Below are 6,000 nucleotides of genomic sequence, written 5' to 3'. Positions count from 1 at the left end.
CCCGAAATTTTCCTCCCCCTCGCTTCTACCATGGTTTTTTCCGTCATGGACGGCCCAAAGAATGTCATGCAGCTGCGTCTCCGGCCCGCCCAGGACGAAAAGCCCATTTTCTGTCATGATTTTTTGTCATAAAAGTAGGAGCCCACCACATCTATGATGATACCGGGTTTTGTCACAATTATCGTCATAGAAGTGCCATACGTATGACAGAATTTTTTTTCGTTCGGCCCAAAATGTCACGGATGTGTCTTTTTTTGTAGTGACAGTAGCATTCAGATTCCACAATAAATTTCAATTTTGACAATTAAGTTCAGAGTCAGCAGTTTTTACCTCATCTGTTGTAGTCAGGTGGTTTTTGGTGATGTTAATTTTACATCCATTTTACATCATCTATTGGAGATGCTATTAGAATCCCAGTTGAGATTGACGATGTCTGTCTTGTGCTGCTTCAGCCTTGACGTCTTACGGCTCACCGGAGCTGCTCCAATGACAGAACGATCCATCACAACAGAGCAGTGCCCTGGACGCCGTCTACAGATTCCTCAGATCTTCCTCCACACCTCCGACAGCCACCTCTGCCTCAACTGCTTCAGCGACCAACCCAATGATGCTGAGGTCAACACGGCTACGGCAAAGAGGTTGTACACTTGTTGCATCACTTATTACTATACATTCACGTCGATCCATTAGGGCTATTTTGGTTCAACGGAAAAACGTCGATCCACTGGTTGTTACCATCACTCTAAATTTTTGCATGCTCTCCTTACATAATCTCACCATATGTTTTCGTATGCATGTCAGATATTGTACACAGTCATGCTGAACATGTAGAGAAAAAGAGAAGAGTTTTGCGCGGCAATACAATGTCATGCAGACATCGCTCCATAGTGGGTTCAATGGCAAACCCTCCCCCACCCCTCTCCAGATTGTAATCCAGAGGAAGATATCTGTTCTGAGGCGGATTCAGATGCCGCTGACCACTCCTATTTACCCCCCAAGGTGTTTGCTCTACCTTGGCATGATAATGTTAGTCATATCATGCATATGTTGCCTTGCAGTGCCTACTTTTGACATCATATATGTCATCTTCTTAGTTTAGACATGTTCTGTAATGCCACATGTTTAGTTTATATATCATATATGGGAATTATGCAGTCTCATGTCTTTTAGCCAGCCATAATATATGTGAAATGTGCAATGTCATCCTGTTTAACCAGGCGTCATATATTTGAATGATATCTTGCCCATCCTTTTCTTCATTACATTTCCATTTGTCGACAATGTTTGTACATTAAACTACTCTTCCCGTGAATCAGCCATTTGGGTGGGAGATGGAAAAATCTGGAGTGAAAACAAGGCCTTCAGAGCAGACAGTGCTACCTATCGAAGCAGATCTCTTTGTTGGGTCCCGATAGCTCCTCAGAGATGGATTCAGAGATAGATGACCAGTCCTATTCACCCACTGAGGTGTATGCTCTAACTTGGCACGGTTATACTGCTCATTTCATGCATACGGTGTCTTGCATTGCATAGTTTAGACATCATATACACAATATTCAACACCATGTTCTTAGTTCAGACATCATATCAAATGCCCTCTGTTTAGCATATAAATCACATATGTGAATTAAATGATGCAATCCTGATTACTTAGATAACATGTAGGTGAATTATGTCATGTGATCCTGTTTAGTTATTCATCATATCTTTGAATTATGTTATGCTATGCTATCCAGTTTAGATAGACATCATATATGTGAAATTATGTCATGCTATCCGTTTTAGTTAAACAATATACATGTCAACTATTTCATGCCCTCTTTTTTCCACACTATCTATTGCATATGTCTCTCATACAATGTCTGTACATTCAACTATGTTTCCTGTTTATCAGTCATTTGAATTGGAGCGGGTGATGCCAGTATCTAGTGGACTAAAAACACGGTCTTCAAATAAAATAGTGCTACCTCTTGGTGGAGATAGCACCCCAGTTGTACATGCACAAGAACCAGCCCTACCACACATAACCCAAACTCTCGCAGATTGTACCCCTACTGTGATGGACAGAGAACCAACTTCACCCAATCTAACCCCAACCCCAGCCGATAGTAACCCAGTTCCTGTTGACACAACACCATCTCCACCATAGAGCTCCCAAACAAGAGCAGTTAGTAAGGCAGATCCAGTGCCCAAAGGGCCAGTACTATCACGGCGAACCCCAACTCCACCAGTTAGTACACCTATTCCTGTGGAGGAAGCACAACCAGCTAGTCGTAGTTTAGCATCTATCGCATTTGATGTTGTTAAATCGTATGTGCATATCTTCCCATCTTGGAAATATTATACTAAAGATGAAGGAAAATGCCAGTTGCAGGTGTTTGTCCAGGAGTTATGTGTAAGTAATGTTATTCATGGCAATTACTTTGCTTCGTCCCATACATCCTACCTCCATGATGGTTATAATACAACAAATTTTCCCATTTTTCTCTATAGAGAAGGACCAATTTGGAAACTCGGGATGAGGTAACCTGTGCTAATACCTCTGCTATCTTCAAGAATGCTTGGTGGCAGTATCGAAATTACCTGAAGAAAACATACTTCACCAGCAAAGAAACTCATCAAATTCCCATACGTTCTCCTGAGACACATTTACTGGACGATGACTGGGAATGCCTTGTTCTGTACTGGTCCCGAACCAAGAATGTGGTAAGGTCTATGAGCTCATTTTCTATTCTTAAGTATTATATTCTTGCGTCTTACTGTACTCTGTTCATGTAGAACAAGTGCCTAAACCTGAAGAACAACTGTTCTAATTTAAGATTCCATTGCTATCATAGTTCAAAAAAGCGCTAGGCGTTAATTGTGCGTTTTGCCACCGCCTTGCGCTTTACTGACCAAAGCGCGTGCTTATGCGCAGTTATGCACATATTATGCGTATAGTTATGCGCAAATCGTTTTGCCAACGCCTAGAGCCTAGGCGCGCTTAAGCGCTCGCTTAGGCGCGCCATTTTTAACTATGATTGCTTTGCTCTTGTATCACTGTATTTACTCATACAAACTTATTTTTAAATTGAAGGATCCAATCAAAACTCCAATGGCACAACATGTATGTTCACGCATGTTTCTTTAACATGTTTGCTCTTATCAATAGCTCTGTTGATTTCAATTTCAATTGTGTATACAGTTGACTTTCATATCATGCACATTACTAGCATCACAACAGAGCCAATAGTGTTGTTGTACATGTAGACCCGTGGTACCCATCTGAAATCTTGTTGTGCCGTGTAGTTTCCCATGCTTGGTATTCTTTCACTGCTGCTTTGTCTTGAACTGATATGATTTGAACCGTGTCTCTATTTTGATTTGGCAAGACAATGCAATGACCATAGGACATAGATATATGTTTGTTTGATGCTTATATCATGTACTAGTACTTGGCAATAGAAGACTTGGTAGTTTAATCCTGTCCACCTCACTAATGAACTGGTTCACTGAAATGAGTTTCATATACTAGTACATGCTAAACTTGTTACGTGTCTGCTTGTTTCTTCTTTTAGAATGCTGACAGAATATTGGTGAAGAGTGCCTTATTAAGCAATGGTAAAGGAAGTAATGCAAATAAGGTTCAGGATAGTGACACATCCTTGTTGGTCTCCAACAAAGCTGATAAAACAGCTAAGGAAGACTATCTTGAAGACAGCGAGACAACCCCAAAGTCATGTCTTCGTTTAGTGTTCGAGTTACTGGCCACTACCGCTTGCATAAGCTATTCAAACTCACTGTCTGAATCAGTTCGGTTTCTTGAGTCTCAACTACAAGCTGAAAGGCATTGATCAGTTGTGCTGCGACAAGAAGTGGAAGGACTGCGGAAGTCCCTAGAGCATTCAGATGCATACTTTCTGGTGCAACAGCAAGCGTTGGAGGATTTTAGCGCCAAACAGGACAAAGCTAATCAGCTTGCTAAGCTTATTGCCAGCATGGTGGATACCCAGGATAACGTTTCTTGAGCTCTTCTGAAGTTGTTTCAGTTATGCTCTTGTTTTGCTGCCGCGTTTATTTGCACTGGTGGCCAATTTTGATGGCCAGTGTATGTAATGTGCTGCTTTGTTCCCTATATTTGCACTGGTGGCGAACTTTGATGCCTAGTGGATGTAATATGTGTAATAGCGGTAATAGGCCAGCGTTAATTGCTTGCTTATTTATTTCCTTATTGTCTTGTTTAGTTGTTTGCTTGTAGTCACTGCAGTTCTTTTTCTGTTTTTTCTACTGGCCACAATAGCCTATTTTTGGTAACTAGGCCAAAATAATCATGGCAACACACGAACTGTTGTAACCATGGGCCTCCTGCAGACCATATGATCCATGGGCCTTCGTCCGGCCGTAGGATCCATCGGCCTTCTATACGGGCCTTAGGGTCCATGGGCCTTCTACGGGCCATAGGGTCCATGGGCCTTCTACGGGCCTTACGATCCATGGGCCTTCTACGGGCCGTACTATCCATGGGCCTCATACGGGCCGTAGGATCCATGGGCCTTCTACGGGGCGTATCATCATTTCGCCAATCATGGGTCATATTATTCGTGGACCATAACGGGCTGTTAATATGCCGTATTTGATAACTCTGTGAAAATAGCCCAACGGGTTTTTTTTTGACATGAAAACGGCCCAACGTATTAACGGTCCGCAAACGGGCCGACTGTAACGAAGGGCTGAATTTGGCCCACAAGCAGAAAATGACAGTAACGGGCCGTATGTAACCGAATGTTGCAAATGAGCCCAAGAATCAATGGGCCCTGAGAAGGCTGAAAGATAACTTGGGCTGGGGAAACGGCCCAATGGAATAACGGGCCATTAATGGGTATAAAGTGATACACTGTTCATTACGGGCCAGTTTCACCACGGGTCGTTAATGGGCCAAGAGTTACAAATGTCCTCATGTGGGCCGAAAGAAGTCATGGGCCACACATGGGTCGGAAGTTAAAACAGGCTGAATCATATTGGACGGCACAGGTGATGCTACTGGGCCTAATTCGGATAGGGCTTAATGGGCCCTGGATTAGCGGGCTATAAATGGGCTATATGCGAACATGCCGTTAACAGGCTTTCCGTGGGCCGGCCTGCCACCTATTGACCAAGTCAAACGGGCCGGCCTTTTCACAAGAATGGGCCTCTGTTGGGTCGTGCCACGTGTCGCCGTATCATAGGCGCCTTCGGTCCAATGAGCGGATGACATCTGTCCCAACGGTGAGCCGGCACGTGTTTCCTCCAGCCAATGATGATTTTACATGTGGAAAATCCCCATTGGTCGGGGCTGTTAACGGGTTATCAGATCCAAAACCCGACCCGATAGCTTAACGGCGTTCCGTTACGGTGGATGCCATGTGTCGGTCACCCTTGACGAAATCACTTCTGTGACGCGCGATTTATCGTCATGGAAGTGGACACTTCCGTGATGATAATTTTGTTAATGTCATGGAACACTTCTACGACAGCATAGGTATGACAATCTTGATTCTGTCATAAATTTGTCATGGATGTACATGCATGACAAAAAATGCGACCTACTGTGACAAACACGTATCATCACGGAAGTGTATTTTTTTGTAGTGTAAGGTACTTATATCACAATCTTCATCCATGCAGACTTGTTTTTGTGATTCTTGTACTACCACTGATCCAGATATGATTTCTAATACTCATCCTTTAATCCTTCTTAAATTATAGTACTAAGGTGGTCGTACTTTAAAAGGTGTCAAACTTGTGCAAGTAACCAGCAGAAATATATTGAAGCACATTGCTATCATCATCCACTCAGAGCCCGCCGGGCGACGCTCTGCAACAATGGTGCACGCTGCTGGCACCATATGATAGCTATGGTAATCGACAATGGGAAAGAAGCAGGCATGGTGGGATCATCACCAGTGGGGTCGTCGAGGATAAGATGGAGGCAGATAATAAAGGAACGGCTCGGCCGGGTGTGAAAAGGAGAACAAGAGAGAT

This window comes from Triticum dicoccoides, chromosome 3A, assembly GCF_002162155.2.
Source record: "Triticum dicoccoides isolate Atlit2015 ecotype Zavitan chromosome 3A, WEW_v2.0, whole genome shotgun sequence".
In the NCBI taxonomy this organism is placed as follows: Eukaryota; Viridiplantae; Streptophyta; class Magnoliopsida; order Poales; family Poaceae; genus Triticum; species Triticum dicoccoides.
This window is presented reverse-complemented; position numbering follows the sequence as displayed.